Here is a 16,960-nt window from a genome sequence, read left to right as displayed (position 1 = left end):
ATGACGTGAGAGCCGGACCTTTCCGGGATATGGTCACTCTGAGGATGCAGTCACGGGAGTGTTAGAAAGTGCGTGTCTCTCAAGCTGGGGCAAGATTCCCCAGCAAGCCTTGTCACCAGTGTCACGAAGTGGGGGGGGTGTCGCACCCCAGCTCCCGCTGAGCCGCAGTCACCAGCCGCTGGTGCTCTGGGTGTGGCTGCTTCTGTGGGGTGCCAGGCACCTCACAGTCCCGTGTTTGTGTTTTCCCAAACACAGCGGCAAAAAGGTTAGGTTGGCACTGATGTGCGTGAACCCTTCCCACCAGGCTCCGTGTGTGTGTGTGTGGTGGCACACGGATGGGCTGGCGGCCCCAGGACCCCGCAGAGGACTTTGTGCATCCAGCAGGAGCTTGAGCTCAGCATCTGGGGCCTTCCTTGACTGCAGGCTCTGTGTGAGACGCAAGCACTCGGCTCAGTGACGTTCTCACGGTGTGCCCATCCGTCCCGTGGTTGGGACCCACAGACAGATTGTCCATCCCAGCAGCAGCATGGGTGACGGAGCTGTTCGTTGTCACCGTCCTGTGTGCAGAGACCCGGAGGGTTTAGAAACTGGGTTGGCAGCGCAAGTGTAAATCCCATTGTGGGATCCACACCCTGAACCCCACAGCATCTGAAGGCTGGCAGCGGGGAGACGGCTTTCCCTGTGTCGCTAGAGAAGGCAGGCATTTCAGACACAGAGAGTAAAGCGCGTGCTGAGAAACGCCAGCAGACGCCCATCCTGCACGTGGGGCCGGCAGGTCGAGGGGGAGGCGTCGGTGCAGCCCGTTGCCAGCGCAGTTCAGAACGCCTGTGATGTATTCACTTGCGCCGAGAAACCTTTATTTTCCAAGATCGCTTGAAAGAGGAGCTCGGAGCTCTCTGGGACTTCTATATGGGAACAAGTCTTCAGGAAAAGAAACGGGTTTCTGTATTAAGCTGAGAGCAAATGAATTTACCAGACATTCTGAGGCCCGAGAAGGGCCGCTCTCCATCTGTTGGAAGCAGACCCAGAGCGTGTGCCGTGGGCCGGGCCGCGCTTGGTGCTGCAGGGAGAGCGGGAAGCGTCAGCCTGCGTGGTCGCCATGGAGACTGGGATCAGAATCCAGAGCAGGAAGGACCTCCCTGGGGTACTGAGAAGCCCAGGGATGAGATTCCTGAACTGACACGGGACTCCTGGAAACTCCTGCTCCTTCCCTGGGAGAAGTGGCCCCGGCAGCCACTGGACGGTCCGCGAGGTCTGCACCCGGGTCCACTGCCCCTGCTGGTTCCACGTGGCAGCCGCAGGGAAGGGAGCTGGAGGCGTGTTGGCACCAGGAAGCGCGGTCTGAGCTAAACCTGAAGGTGAGCCTAGGTGGGAGAGCTGGCCGGAGGCCTTCCCCTTCAGCAACTCTTGCTCCACATGGGGCCAATGTAATTCCCCGATCTGGGAGCGTTTTCCTGAATGACATGGACTCCTTGCTGTCACATCTTCCAGTTGCATTACCCATTTTGGGGGGGAATAAACACATTTTTTTTAATAGCACAGTTTCACTGATATGTTGGAAACGTAACCGGAAGTTGTTGAGTATTCCAGAAATCTATCAGATAATTGTGTACAGATCGGATGAAAAAGGCGTCCTAAATGGACAGCTTTAAATGCCATTGAAATTTGCATTTTAAAATGTTCACGAGGCTTTTGCTTTTTCTGCCCAGCTTTCCAGCTGCACAGAGCCTCGTGGGGACTGCGGGAGTGGGAGGCAACAGGCGGCCTTGGGGGGTGCCCGTGCTCCAGCCAGGATGCCTGCCGGAGGGGTCCGGCTTGTTCCCGTCCCAGCCACAAACCCCCTCAGCCGTGCTTGGCCAGCATTTGGGATTTCAGGCCATAAGCACAATTTCTTCAGTGATCTCGTTGTATTTAAAACAAAGAAAGTATTACTTTTATTACTAGAAACCAGTGCGCCCTTAGCAATAACCCGAGCTCTTGCCCCAAGGCCGTCCCTCCGGTAACGTCCGGTCCTTGCTCCGTGGGGCGGGCTTTGGAGCGCATGGGGCTTACTGCAGGAGCCGCTGCACACGGCATCACACACCTTCTGAACCGGGTCTCCTTTATGAAGCGGACGCGGAACATTCTGGGGTGCGATTTTCAGGGGACATGTGGCACTTACTAATTCACCCTGCCCTCAGCCACTCTTTTAATCAGTCCCTTTATGTTGTATCAACACAACTTCGAAACAATGTATCAACACGACATGGGAAACAGCAAAAATTTTGTTTATGCTCCAGGGTTAAAAGCACTGACTTTGACACTGTATCTGAGCTCCAAGCAAGACGGAAGGAAACGCTCTCTGTCTCTCTGTCGACAGCCAGGCACAGCACAAACCCTAAAGCACCCACTATCTGGCCTTGCTCGGTCAACACCAGCGCATGCCGAGTGTCGTGCCCACGCTCAGGTCCCAGAATGGCTGCGGCTCAGGACGCCGGGGAAAGGAGCACACACGTTATTATGAACACGGGAGCAGCAAGGTGCAGATGGGGTTCCAGGCGGCTGTGACAGTGGCCGGGGATGCATGTGGCCGTGGCCGGGGACGCAGGACCTCAAGTTCTCACCGGAGACACGGGGGCTTCAGGCAGAGATGTGCGTATGGAAGCAGGTGGCCTACGGAGAGACTAGGGTGGGACCTGGGGACAGTGCGGGCCATGCAAGGGGCTCTCAGCCACGGCAGTAGCAGCCAAGGGGCAGGGTTGCTGGAGAGATGGCCAGGAGGAGGGGCACAGCGTGCATGTCTTCTGGGGATGGAGGAGAAGCTGGCAGAGGAAGCGGAGGTCCACTTGGGACTTGGGGGGCAGAGGAGACGGACATCAGAGGAGGAGGTGGTCCTTCCTTTAGGACCAGAAGTGTCTGTGAGAGCCAGAACGTAGGTCTGAAGGGTGGCGGGTCAGCCGTGACCTCACAGATACTGGCGAGGGAGGGCAGCTGGGGACAGTGGGAACGCCGGAGCAGCAGCCTATGGACAAGTCTCATTCCTGCGAATAAAAACCACATAAAACACAGACCTGCTGCATAAACCGGCCTCAGTTGCAGAGGAAAAGCGGGTGTGGCGTGGCCGTGTCCAAAAGCTGTGCACTGCCCCGGGGCACTAGGCCTACGGGATCCTCCGCCACGACTGCACGAAGGCTGTACGATGATCTCGAAGGCTCCATTCAGAAGAGATGAGACCCTTTGGAAGCTACTGCTCCATGGCCTCCTTCCGTCTGTCAGTCCCTTTTTCGGAAAACCACTCCCTGCCACTCCCTGGGCCGCCTCTCTGCCCCACCGCGGGGAGTGGGGGGTGGTTCGTGCCTCGAGGTGGGGGGGCCTCAGGCGATCTCCGGGATAAAACAGGGACCCTCCTGGGTGGTTAACCTGCTGGATGTCCTGGTGTGATGGCTCCAGGCTCCCTCTGTCCCGCCAGAAAATACTGTCCCTTCGCAGCCATGCGTGGTCGGCCTGTGGAAGCTGTGTGCACAGTAGCCCTCCTGGGGTCTGCGGGCCGTGCACACTTGGGCTGGGGCACCGGCGGGGACATGCCTGCCAAGAGGGTGTCCCACCGGAGCGGGGTGGCGGCGAGGTCCCCGGGGATGGGGTCCCCCGCACAGGGTGTGATGTGCTTCCAGGACAAGAGTGGTCAGGATGAGGGTGGTCTTTAAAGGGCAGAATCAGATGTATGAAGGTAGAGTCCATGGTGTCAGCAGAGGGCAACACACAGAGGAAAGAGAATATCGACTGGGGGCTGAGTGGGTGAGGACAGAGCTGGAATCCCAACACTGAGGAGCGGACTGCGGGCCCCGAGCCTGGAGGGGGTGCTCAGAACTGTGGGATCTGCAGCCCCTAGCGGCCAGGCCCCCCAGGGCCGCATCCTGTAGTGCCCCCCGCACCTCCCTGCCCCCGTGAGTCAGGTGCGTGCTCTGACCTGGAGGTTTGTGGGCGGTGCCACGCCGAGCAGGGGCCTCTCGGCCGGAGTCTGGACGGTGCCAGGGGACGCATCTGAGGCTGGAGCCTCCTTCCTGAGCTTCAAGCCTTCCGTTCACCCTGGGGAGCTGCCCGCCTATTCCGGCTGCTTGGGGACGTGCGTGAGACCCCTGCCGCTCCCTTCATCTTGGGCCGAAGGCAGGCCTGAGAATGGCAGTGTGGGTTTTCCGGGGTACTCTGCGGGGCCTCCGCACCCTACAGACCGACGATGCTGTCTGGGACAAGCTGGTGTGGGCTGTGTGCCCAGGTGGCGTTTGGGGCCTGCTGGCTGGGTTTCCATCCCCAGTGGGCCCCCTCCTTGCTGTGCACTGAGGTAGGGGGCTCAGTCTTCCCATCTATAAGATGGGCACAATGGCACATTTCTCAGAGAGCTGCGGGAGCCGTGGAGTTTGCCCAAGGTCCGTGGCAGGGACGCCTTGCCCACCTCACCTCTCCTCATGCTGCATATTGTCCTTGGATGCACAAGGAGCCCCTCTGTCCATGGGTCTGTCCCCTGTCCTCCACTAGGGCTCCGCAGCTTCAGCAGGGGCCCTCTGACAACCCAGAGGTGAAGGGTGGGGTCCTGCAGAGCTGGGGCCCCGGCACCTGGCACGCCGGCCTCAGCCTCGGTCTGTACCAGCAAACGCTGCCGCGTGTGGAGTGCTGGGAGCAGTGGGGAGGGAAGCACTGGTTCAGGGACCATGGGCACCCCAGTGCCTGGCACTGTCCAGTGGCAGAGCCCAGACCACCTGTGTGGTCTGAGACTGTGCCCACCGAGACCTAACTTCGTCCCCTCAAGGTCACTGCGAGGCTGTAGCAAGCTGCCAGCCACTCATCCTGATCCAGGCCATCCCCCTCCTGTGACCCCAGGAGGGAGAGCGGGAGGCAGTAGTGGGAGGGATCTGACCCTAGCTGCCCATCTGCATCCTGCGGGGGCTGCAGGGAAGGAGAATGGGGCCCAGGGGGGTCGCAGCCCTGACTGTGTGCTGCCTGCCAACCCTGGGGTCACGTGGGCCAGATGGGCCCCTGTGGAGGGTGCCCCCGGTGCCGCTGTTGGAACACAAACTGGAACTCCGGAGGCCGCAGATGAGGCCCCTGCCACGGTGGGTGTGCCCAAGAGAACAAGGCCACAAAGGACAGTCCCTCGGGGCCCCGAGGCCCAGCCACATGGCCCAGGCTTCTGTCCTGTCCACACACCTGGACCCGTGCGCTGGGCCTCTTCCCACAGACTCTCCCGAGCTGAGGGTCCCGCCTCTCTCCTCCCTTACGGCCCCGTCGCGGGGCTCTCCAGGTCCCTGGGCTCCACAGAGCCTCTGGGCACAAAGGTAAAGGACAGTTTTAAATATGAACTGAGCTTTTCTGAAGCGTCTGCTGTCCGAGGAGCCCCTAGGGCATCACCACAGGCTGGAGCGTCTTCTATGTGTGCGGCTGCGCCATGAGCCCGCGAGACCCCACAGGACCCCGCAGGACCCCGTAGGAGACTGTAAGACCCCGCAGGACACCTAGGAGCCCATGGAACCATTGTCCTGTCCTTTCCATGAGACGGAACTCATCTAGGGAACAGCTTTCAGTGGGTGCCTGGCGTCTCTTCTAAGGGGTCCTCCGAGGCCACTTCCATCCCTCCATTTGCTCTCCCACATCCGTGGACCTCTTCATCAGATGCGCATCCAAGGGCCTGTGGGCACAAGCCCCTCGGCGCCCGTTCTGAGACCCTGCTGGGCTCCAAAGCCCGGCTGCAGCCACCCGCCGTTTCCTGGCTCGTGTGGGCAAGGCCCTGCCTGCCTCTCGGCGGCTCCTCCCCGCCACCCCCACGAAACTCCCGCTCAGGCCTTCAGACACGCCCGACACCAGCTCTGGCTTCTGTGTGCCACCCAAAGTCACTTCCTCCCAAACTCTCCAACGAGGAAAGCGACATGCAGCTCGGTGGTTGGTGTTAGAATCTGTAGCTCTGGTCGGGTGTGGTCCTGAGCCCCAGGCCACTGTGGTCCAGCCTGAAGAGCGTGGGTCACCTCTCTGCACCTTCCGGACTCCACCCACCAAGTGCGGCTTGTGCCCTCTGGACGGTGTGGTGGTGGGCACTGCTGCCATTCCAGGGTGGGAAGAGCCCAGAGCCGCCATCTGAGTCCCGGACACCTGCTGCCCGCCACCCCCAGCTCCCCCGGGTGAGGCCCACTCGCTCCCAGACCCACGGGCGTGCCATGAAGGGAATCAGCCTCGCCCTGCCAGTGTCCACGCCCACGGTAGCATTTTAATTAACCTAAAGCTGCAGTTGTGTTTGCTCTCCACCATGTGTACCCAACCCCAGAGACCGTCCAGGTTCATTAGGTGTGTGACGTGAAGTTGTGGATCCTGGAGGAGAACAGGGCTCCTGCCAGGTCATACCAGGTCACAGCTTGTGTCCTCTGGAGGGGAGCGATGGGTACCAGGCCCTGCCTGGAGGAGGAAGCAGCTCGTTGTGGAGGTGATGGTTCCTGCGGCTTGTGTGTTTTTCTAGCCAGGCACACAGAGCCTCCCTGTTTAGTTCACGGAGACCGGGCAGGGGGTCCTTGGGGCCATACGTCTGCTCAGGGACCTGCATGGGGGGGTGCCACCCAGGTCCCTAGATGCTCACTGGCCACCCCCTCCATGCCCCAACAAATGTGCAGAGAAAGTACAAGACCGATGTGGAAGAGGAAGGGGAGTGGAGAGTGGGTCAGGGTGGTGGGGTCGGGGTCCCTGGTGCCTGATGAGGAGGCTGGGTCTGCACGATGGTGTTCACCCAGCGATGGGCCGCCAGAGCCAGTTTGGAGTCAGAGGGAAAGGAAGCCTGAGAGGCCAAGGGAGGAACAGACTGACCCAGGGCGGCACCGTCTCAGGAGAAGCAGCCGCGGTAGAAGGATCCAGAGAAACAGGGCTGAGTGCAGGGGGCTAGGAAGGGGGAGGGAGGCTGCAAGAAGGACACAGTTGTCTGAGGACCCAGCGGCCACCGTGTCCAGCTTCTCCTGCTGGCCCACGTTGCTGTGGTGATGAGACAAGGCAGGTGGTGTGCGGGTGCGGGAGGGGCCGGAGGCTGGTGCTGAGTGCAGGAAGCAGCCCCCCCACCGTGTCATCTGGCAGAAACTGGCAGGAGCGGGCTCTGGCTCTGCCCTCCACATCCTTGTCTTCGGGCGGGTACTTGGTGCTGCTGGTACTCGGGGCTATGGGTACTCAGGGCTGCGGGTACTTTGATGCTGTGGTACTCGGGGCTGCGGGTACTTTGATGCTGCAGGTACTTGGGGCTGTGGGCACTCTGATTCTGCGGGTACTCGGGCTGTGGGTACTTGGGACTGTGGTCCTCTGATGCTGTGGGTACTTGGGGCTGCGGGGTTGGGCAGCTCATCCTTCACACTTTGTGTTTCAATGTTCCATCGTCACCTATCCTGTCTGCTGGATACCGTGGATTGTGACCAGAGTCACTGCGTCTCCGCCCATGAGTCAGCAAGTCCTGTTTGGGGACGCACGTGGCCTGTCACTTGCTTCAGGCCGAGGTGGCCCCTGTGGGCGCTCATACCCTCAGCTCTGGAGACACTGGGCCTTCCTGTCACTAGGCTTCTCCCCGGGGAGGTAGCCAGAGGCCCCCAAACCCCTCTCAGGGAGAGCAGCCAGGAATGCTGGTGACAGGAAAGTCGTGCAAACCGCGCCACGAGACCACAGCACTGCCACCGAGCAGTCAGCACGCTCGACCCGCCCCATGGGGCCCGCACCCCTCGGTTCTCCGCAGACACTGCCTCCCTCCCGTCCCCTCCACTGCGGCCCGCGGGCAGAGCTCCTGAGTTGTTGCTCTCGTCACTGAACGCATTTTGAGTATCCGCCACGACCCTGTGAAGAACACGTCCATCTTAAGGGAAAGCCTTCTTGGCCCGACAGTGGGTTCTGTGCGTGGAGCTCTGGCCCCGGTGGCCTCACTGCCCGTCACACAAAGCCGACACAACACGGGCTCTGGGACTCTGCCGGTTTCTGAGAAAAGCCACTTGTCGGCTGATCAGGGTTGACGTCCACAAACCCTAGAGCTACGCCCGCCCTCCACGCCTGCAGTCAGCCCTCTGTCGGATGTGTGCCTGCCCCGACTCCAGGCTCCAAGCTCAGCTGTCCCCGCAGTGCGGAGTGCCGTCCCCCGGCTGTCCTCCGAGGCCCCGCACAGGTGGCTGAGCCGTTCTCAGAGCTGGCCTCTGGCCCCGGAGACCCAGCTGGAGAGGGCCGCGTGCCCCTCGGGCCGCACGCCCTGCCCTGCAGCACAGGCTCCCAGCACGCTCTGCGCTGTGGAGAAGGAAGCCAGACGCAGAGCCGCAGGTCCTCGGACGGCCGGGTGGCTTGTGATGAGAAGGAGGCCCCCACGCGCCGAGGAAGGAGCCACCGCAGGCGGTGGGGACCGTGGTGGAGGGCCGGGCGCGGGAACCTCAGGGAGCGTGTGCGGCTGTGACCCCCGCGTGGGGCGCACCTGCCTCTGAGGGTCCTCCAGGCCGGCGGCCGGGCCTGGACAAGGCACCGCGGAGAGAACGCCCGCGTGCCTCCGTCTGCGCGCCCTCCTCTTCCACACCCCCTCCCGGGGCGGCAGCCGACACGCACGTAACACACACGAGCCGGGCCGGCTCTGGGTGTCAGAGGGCCGAAGCAGGGAGAGCATGCCAGAGGCCAAGCCTCTGGGGCCGCCCAAGGACCTGGTTAGGGCAGGTGTGAGCACAGTAGACCTGGGGCGTAAGGGCAGGACGGGGCAGACTTGAGGGCCGCGGGTGTGGGGCTGCATGAGGACGGGTCACAGTGTGGGGTAGGGACGTGAGAAGGGCCCCTCGGAGAAGGATACATTTGGGGGAAAAGCTCAGAGTGAGTGATGGGTCAGCTCCATGGGTGTTTGGGGCGGAGAGTCTGGTCTATCCTACTAATAACTTGGGATTTGTCCTGGCCCTTCTCTGACCATGGCCAGGGCTGGGACGTAGCTCACGCACCACGGCCCCATGGTGAGGCACTGGTGTCTGACCACTCGCTCACTGTTCCTGAGCCCCCCGGGCAACGGGCATGCATTTCTTGGGTGAATGAACCCCGTGTCTGCTGAGGGAAGACCTTCCACCAACTGCTTCCTCTGTGAAATCCACGTTGCCCTCCTGAAGGGGACCTGCTTGCTCGCTCTGCTTGAGCCCAAGGGCCTGCCTCCTGGCAGCTCGGCAGAGGCACTGGGGGGGCACTGGGGGTTGCCTGGAACCCACCTGCCCAGCTTCCTCAGCTGTGGGCCTGGGGCCTGGAGGCTGGGGGCTGCTGTGTCAGCCCGGCCTACAGGGTGAACCAGGACACCAGCAGCCCCACAGGCCCAACTACGGGTGTTTCCTGGGAGGTGTGGGCTGCCTGGTTGGAGGGCTGGCCGTGGACGTGGTCAGCAGGGAGTCCAATGGTCTGGAGCTGGGGCTGAACCCCACCTCCATCCAGGGGACCCGCTCTCTCCAGCAGCTGGGAGAAAGGGGGCTGTGCGGGCCCAGATGTAAGACCCCTCTCCCGCCCAGGCCGGTCCACCAGCAGGCTGTGGGGGAGCTCCAGGCCAGGTGTGGCTGTCATTCCTGGACACAGGACCAGAGGTGCAGACCCCGCCCGGCCCAGGTGCAGACCCCTGGCTGAGGTCACGGCCCGAGGCCGCTGCTGCCTTCCTCTCAGCCCAGCCTGCCTCTGGCAGCCCTGAGCCCACATTCCCAGGCTTTGGCCTGTGAGCCTGCAGTGGTGCAGGAATGCGGGCGCGGGGTGGGGGAAGCACTGTGGTAGCCCCTCCCTCTACCACATGCCCCTGTGCTGTCCCCTCTGGTGGCTGACCTGCTGGTCTGATGCCTTCTTTCCCAGAGCCGCCGTGGTTGCTGGTTCCTCAGCAGGGTGGGCCTGTATGTGTGTGGACTTCGAGGTATCCCTGGCCAGGGGCCTGCACGGTGCTGTGGGGAGCTGTGCCAGGGTCTGCGGTGCGACTGGGGCCCCGGCGGGGGGTGATGCTGGCAGGTGCAGCCACAGGTCTCCCCGAGCCAGGGGCTTGCTACCCGGTGTGCTTGCTGTCCCCCTGCCTATCCCCGGGCAGTGCCTGAAGTGTTGTGCCCACCCCGACTGGGGGGTGCAGTGCACAGGAAGGAGGGGATTGGAATTGTCCAGCAGGTCAGTCTGGCCACGTGACAGGTGTGAAGGGGGGTGTGGAGCGGGGCGAGGGCAGTGGCCATGGCGGTGAGCGTGTCCCCCCCAGCATGGGTGTGTGCAACCTTGCTGCCCGAGGCACAGGCGGGCGGGAACCAAGTCCTGATGTTATATTCAAACAGTGGGTAAAAGCTGCCCACGCCCGTGAAGGCTACTGCCCTGACCCCGCTCAGGACGGTCTCTGGGGCCTGGGCTCCAGCTCCACGCACACCCTCCTCCCGGCTCTTCCTGCCCACGACCTGGTTCCCACCCCCCTACCCCTGCTAGTGGCCTCAGGTCACCTGGGAGCCCCTTAGCAGGGAGCCAGGCGCCACCTCCAGCTCAAACCAAACCTGCATTTTAACGAGCTCCCCATTGGGTTCCCTCCCCCTTACATTTTCCAAGTTCTTAGCCCTTGGGGGCGTCTGAGGTCCCACGAGGGCAGCCAGCCGAGTACACACAGCTCTGTGAGGAGCACAGGCTCCGGGACAGACAGACCGGGGGACAGACAGATCCAGGCAGGACAGGCGAGGTGCAGACCCTGCTCCGCCCACGGCTGGGGGAGACTGCGCGGGGCACGGGGCCCCCGCAGGGAGGGTGCTGACGGGCGGCAGGGCAGGAGCCGCTGTGCGGCGGGGGCTGGGCAGTCCCTGGCCAGCACGTCTAGGGAGCGTGCACCTTGAGCTCCCTCCAGAGCTGCAGACCCAGCACCAAGGCCCCGGGGCCGGGCCAGCGGGCGACCCAGAAATGGAGCCCCGCCGCCTTCCTTTGTGTGCCCAGGACGGGCGTTCCGGGAGACAGGCCGCCGCCTCCTGACGCCAGCGCGCTGGTGGCGACAGCATGACCTTAAGCCTCATCTCCCTGCTGTCACAGGACATCTCCGGGCTGTGGCTCTCCTGCGCACCAGCACAGGTGCGTCTGGGCTGTGCGCGGGCGGGGGGTGGGGGGGACGGCGCATGGGGGCAGGCCGGGGGCCCTCGGGGGACGCGGCGAGGGTGCCCACGCAGGGCTGCGTAGACCGAGGCTGGCGGCCCTGTCAGTGGGGTCCAGGCTGGGACGGTGCTCCGGGGGTGGGGCTGTGTCTGGCGACGTCCCTCCCGCCCAGCGGGGTGCCCGGCCGGCTTGAAGCCGCTCACCCTGGAAGCTGAAGGAGCTCTCCCAGCCGCTCCTTTGTTCAAGCTTTCCAGGAGATACACTGGTGCTGCGATTGCCAGGAGCCCCGGGGCCCGGGGGGCGGGCAGTGCTGCGGTCTCCGCAGTGGCCGGTGCCCAGACACCCTGATGGAGGCTGTCCAGCAGTGGGGTCAGGCCTGGGCCCCCGGCTCTCCGTGGTAACAGCCACCCGGGTTCTGTGACCTGCTCCGGCCCCCAGTGGGGGTGTGGGCACCTCTGAGGCCAGCCGGGGTGCCCGGGGAACAAAGACCAGGGCCGGAGAGTGAGCACGGCCGCGTCTCCTTGCTGCCAGTCTGAGGGTGACGGGTGCTCGTTTTGAAGTTATCCGTCAGGAAGTTTTCCTGCGGCGCTTCTGCCAGAGGGACGGTGGCAAAGAGCGCGTCTGTTTCTGTAGATTTGAGTGAATCAGCCGGATCTTAGTGGCCGGTGGCAGTGGGTAAACATCCGCCATCCCCAGGTTGAGGACAGAGGCCCTGGGTGGGCCCGACTGTGCCCGCCACGGAGGGAAGGCCGGACGCAGCGCTGCACGTGGGGCGACCCCAGCTGGACACGGGGCCTGCGGTCGGCCCATCGGGGAGGGCGCAGGAGGCTCTGTGGGACACGCTGTGCTGCGTGCGGCTTGGCTGCGGGTGGGCCGCGCTCTCGGGGTGCCTGGAACCCCACACGTGTGTTCTTTCCGGGAGGCTCCTCAGCGCGGCCACCGGTCATTTCAGACGTGGGCTCATTCTCCTCAGTGGGGACCAGGTCTGGTTCCCGTAACTGCCTCCAGCAGACATCTCCGCGGTGTGCCGGCTGTCGAGGGAGCGCGGGGGGCTCCGGTGTAACTCAGGGTGGGGGGTCTCCCGTCTCCACAGACCACTGGCTGCTTCTCCGAACAAGGGCGTTTGTTGTCTGAGGAGGATGCGGCCGTTGGTCCACGTGACAGCGGGTCTTCCTCCCACGGCTACTGCAGAGCACGTCATGCTGGCTTGGATTGGCACCTGCTGTTTACCAGCAAGGATGCCCACGCCGCCCCTCACGTCTGCACTAGCAGTGGCTCGTACCTGCCCTGAGTCAACAGGAGACCAAGGGGAGGCCACGGGCGTAACCCGTATCCCAGGGTGACTCACACTGCGGAGTGCGATGGCGGGTTGGAGCCACGATCCCGCCACAGGCTGAGGTGCCTCCCGTCTTGTCCTTGTGACATCCGTGAGGTCAGCGGTGGTGCGTGACCTCTCCCCACCACAGCCTGCCCTCAGCATCTGTCCCTGCCTCCCGCACGCTGGACCGTGTGCGTGCCCAGCGGGGTGAGGGCTGCCGGTGGGCCAGCGTCCGTGGAGCCCCAGTGTCCCTGCCCTGCTGGCTGCGGCAGCCCTCTCGCAGGCCGCCGTGGTGAGGCCCGGGGTAGATGAGACGTGCGAGGTCTCCGTGAAGGTTAGTGCAGCCTCTTGTTTGCTTGTAGATCTCTAGAACTCTGGGGGCTTAGGAAGTGGGAACAAGGTGCACATCTACAGTTCAGGGAAGAATTTTGGAGAGTCCCTGGGATTCCTGGAAGGAGCTCACTGCCGGTGTCAGTGACGGACCCCGCCGTGCCTCCCCTTCTCACACGCATGTTCTGTGAGCCGCCTTCTGAGGGCAGGTCCAGAGGAAGTGCTTGTGAGCAGGTGCCCTGAGGAAGGACCAGAGACGATGATTTTCCTGATCTGTTGACGAATAGGAAAACTCAGTCAGAAACATTTGCTTTGTTTTTAAACAGCAGTGACAGGTGTGGGTGTGGGGCATGTGTGTCCCTGGTGTGCGCGTGTGCTGTTGACATGAGGAGCGTGTGAGACATGTAGGCCGTGCCTGCCGCCTGAGAGCCAGTAGAGATGCTGAGGCTGATGACGTGGGCCTGGGGGACCCCGGTGCCACGGGACGTTCAGCCCAAAGCCAGGACATGTGGCCAGTGTGCTGTCACCCATACTGCCCTGGGGTGACAGGATTTGTTTGTTTGTTTGTTTGTTTTTAAAGATTTTATTTATTTATTTGACAGACAGAGATCACAAGCAGGCAGACAGGCAGAGAGAGGGGGAAGCAGGCTCCCCGCTGAGCAGAGAGCCCGATGTGGGACTCGATCCCAGGACCCTGAGACCATGGCCTGAGCTGAAGGCGGAGGCTTAACCCACTGAGCCACCCAGGCGCCCCAAGATTTGTTTTTGCTACAACCCAGACTTGGGTTTCTGAGGAGCAGGAGACCTTGGTCTGACCCCGTGGGTGTGCGAGGGTGGGGGTTGTTGGGCACACGGGACAGGCCCGATTTTCCACCTTCTCTCCCTGCTGTCCTCCCTGGACCTGGGAGCTCACTGAGATCCTCCGGTATCAGCCTATTCAGTCTCCAGGGTGGTCCAACGGCGCCCCTGTGCCGAGGGCCAGCCTGGGGCTGTTCCAGGAGCCACTGGGCTTGCGTTCCCAGGGTCACGGGCTATGGCTCTCCTGCAGGGACGGCACCGTGGCTCTGTCTGCGAGGTCATAACCCTAGCCAGAAATGGCCCTGGCCCTGTCCTGGGTCCCCTTCCAGGCTGCCCGAGCAGACTCCTCTCTGTCGTGGGACAGCAGAGAAAGCTCAGCAGCAGGAGCATTACCAGGAATGACGCGTCCGCAGATATCTCGTGCCGAGACCCTTTCAGGCAAGAGCTGACTGAGGGCTGCCATCAGCGAGCTCTGGGTGCCGCTGGCTTGCCGTCCTCGTCACCCGCCCCACCTGGCCGCCTGCGCTGGGCTGGTGTGGCCAACACCTGCCTGGTCCCATGAGCCTCCCGTGCCCCCTCATCCAATTCTGGGCACTGAGCGCCCGCTACATGGCCACGAGTGTATCCCGGGCCGCCTCTCCGGACGCTCTGTGAGATGCCGCCGTCCCTGCTCAGTGGTCATGGGCTCCCAGGGGCGCTGAGCACAGAGGGCTTTGCTGTGGCTCTCGTGGCACAGTGTGGCTTCACGGCTTCTGGAGCAAACACGCTCTGGTGTTGTGGCTGGACCCAATATTTGTGCCTTAAGACCCGTCTGCTGTTGACTGTGACCAGGTCTGCGCGCCGCTGCCACACGGCATGTCTGAGAGGCGCAGGTCACCCCTGTCAAGCCTCCTTGTGCTGATGCTCATTTGGCAGCGGGCGCTGGGTTGGGGCGTGGCCTCAGTTCCCCAAACCCTCCCACCATGCAGCTTCCGGGCCAACGGTGAGCCTGCGCACCTGCTCCTGCCCTCGGGGGAGGACGGCCTCCCGCCTGGTTCCCCACCCTCGGGGCATGGCCTTTGGCAACCTTCCAGGTCCCATCCCAGTTCCCAAACCCACACAGGTGCACGCTTGGCGGCAGAGCCCGGAGGACTTGTGCTCTGTCTGAATGGAACAGACGCGTGACTCAGAATTCAGAGGAATTTCAAACTCAGAAATGTTCGAAGGGAGCTCCTGGCTGGGCTTGGTCCTCGATCTGACTGCTGGGCGGTTCTGGGAGAAGTGGGACCAGCCCTGTCAGCCGTCCGGGAAGGACAGGAGTGTGACGGTGGCCTCAGAGGGGACCCTGGTGAAGGAGGCCCTCGCTTGTGGCAGGAGGACCCTTCTGGGCTCCAGGGGCTCCAGGTCCCATGGCCAGAGCTGTAGTCAGGACCTGCCTGAGCCCAAAGGTGGGCCTGGCCACTGGAGCCCCCGGCCGTGACCCCAGCTCTGTGACACACAGGGCAGCCTGAACGGAGTGCCGCGGCATCTCTCCCCCAGCCCCTGGCCTAGCACCCTCTCGTCTGCCTCGCTGGTGACACCAGGAGGTGAGTGGCTGTGTCCGGGGCAGGACCCACACCGGGCTCACGGACACCCACCCCTCCATGTCCGAGCCCGTTTCTGTGCTCACCTCCGTGGGCCTTAAAGCAAAACCAGAGCCTGTGCACTGAGGACGCAGTTGCCGGCTGAAGGCTGTGTTTGTGCAGCCCTGAGGAAAACTGTTCCACAAATGGGGCCATTTGGCTCCACAGGACACTCGCGGCAGCCCTGAGCCCCGAGAAGCAGCCCTGGCCCGGCAGCTGGGGACACACCCGTCAACCTGGACCCCAGCCGGCAGGTGAACGGCTTCCCTCAGGATTCGGGAGGCTGGCCTGTGGGCCGGGTACTGACCAGGGGCCTGGAGCCCGCTGCTTTGGGTCCCTGACCTCCCCCTCCCATCTGGGGGGGGCGGGGGGAACCCACTGAGGTGTTTCCAGGCCATGAGAAGGCACCTCCGAGACAGTGGGTGCTCCGGCTGGACCGGCACTGCTGCAGAGGGGCAGGAGCAAAGGCCCGGGGACCCCAGGGCAGGGCGGAGCGCTGTGTGACCCAGGGCCCTGCTCGCCCTGAGCACAGCTGCAGTCCTGTCCCTGCGTGGCACAGCTGTTCCCTTCCTTAATCCAGACCCGCTCCAGGCGCCGGCTCCTCCTACCTCAAGTGCCAGAACCCGGCAGGGACAGGGTGGAAACAGCAGGCAGGGGCCCCATGGGGCCTCCTGAGTGTGGGGCCTGCCCCTGCCCAGGGTCTGACGCAATGACCTATGTGCACCGAGGGTATGAAGAGGTTCCTCACCCACGCCAGGACTTCCTGAGCCAACAGGGCTGGGCGAGCAGGGCAGGCCCAAGGAGGGGCCAGAGCGGTCCCGATGGTCCGGGATGATCCAGAATGGCCCAAGGTGGTGTGAACACAAGGAGGGCTTGTGCTCTGGGCTGTGGTGTTTGTGGGGGCTTGGGCTTCCCGCTGGAGCCAAGGAGGGCTTCCGCGTGGGCTCACCTAGATCGGGGCAGAGGGGAGCCCGACTGCGGCTCCCGAACATGGAATCCAGGGCATGAGGACTTGGGAGAGTGGGCACGTGAGCAGCCCAGTGCAGGGCCTGGGGCGCGAGTCAGCGCGTGTTCCCACGGCACGTGGGTCTTGGTCTTCCCAGGGTGGGCTCAGAGCCCATGTCAGGAACCGTCTCCTCCAACAGGGGGTCCAGTTTTCGGGTCTGGTTCTGAAACAAGGTCTTGAGGAAAGTCTGACCTGACTGAAGGGGGAGACGTTTCCGTGCCTGTTCCAGTGCGTTCATGCTGCCTGCTGGTCCCGTGTGCTGTTCCCTCCAGGATCCTCCGTGTCCTGTCCCCGCATGCGTGTGCGTGTGCAAGGCTGCATTTCTGGGGGGACAACGGCCGTCCCCCGGGGCCCGCCGCAGGGGCCATGTGGGCAGTGGTGACACCTGCCATCCACTTCTCCTGTGGTTGTGATTTTCTCAGTAACCGCGGCCGAGGAGAAAATACCGCGGACAGAACAGTGGGCTCGACGCATCCCACCCCCCACCGCCCCATGGTGGCTTAGAAAGCCTGGCGCCGGCCAGGGCCCAGGGCAGGTGGTGCGCCCTGGGCGTTAGTGATGCAGAACCCCCACCCACATGCCAGATGCAGCGCACGTCGCCCCACGAGTGGGAGCCACAAAAACTAGCTCAGGAGGTGGAGGAACCCCCGGAAACCAGGGGCACCCACGCAGCAAAGGCGAGTCAGCACACAGACCGTGGCCGCCTGGCCTCAGCCCCTTGTCACGGCAACTCCTGGAAGGCCGCGCGGACGTGCCAGCAGCCTGCACGCAGGGCTCCTGGGGCCGGGCACAGTGCACCGCTGGTTCAGGTGTAAAGGCACGTAGTGGCTGCTTCCT

The 16,960-nt window shown here is 63.3% G+C and overlaps 1 protein-coding gene across 8 annotated transcripts in view; it reads left to right on the top strand.

Moving 5' to 3' along the window:
- MCF2L (MCF.2 cell line derived transforming sequence like) overlaps positions 1-16,960 on the top strand; it is a 121,362-nt gene that overhangs the window by 53,045 nt on the left and 51,357 nt on the right. The window contains exon 1 of one of the 8 annotated variants that reach the window (XM_032881021.1): positions 11,007-11,049. The exons of the other annotated variants lie outside the window; for them this stretch is intronic. The gene's annotated coding sequence lies outside the window, so the exon portion shown is untranslated. Of the gene's footprint in view, positions 1-11,006; positions 11,050-16,960 lie in introns of those variants that run through there. 8 annotated transcript variants of the gene reach the window in all.

The sequence above is a fragment of the Lontra canadensis genome, unplaced genomic scaffold, assembly GCF_010015895.1.
Source record: "Lontra canadensis isolate GAN:19392208 unplaced genomic scaffold, GSC_riverotter_1.0 scaffold73, whole genome shotgun sequence".
Classification (NCBI taxonomy): domain Eukaryota; kingdom Metazoa; phylum Chordata; class Mammalia; order Carnivora; family Mustelidae; genus Lontra; species Lontra canadensis.
Note: the sequence above shows the minus strand (reverse complement) of the source record. Positions and strands in the feature narration are given on the sequence as shown.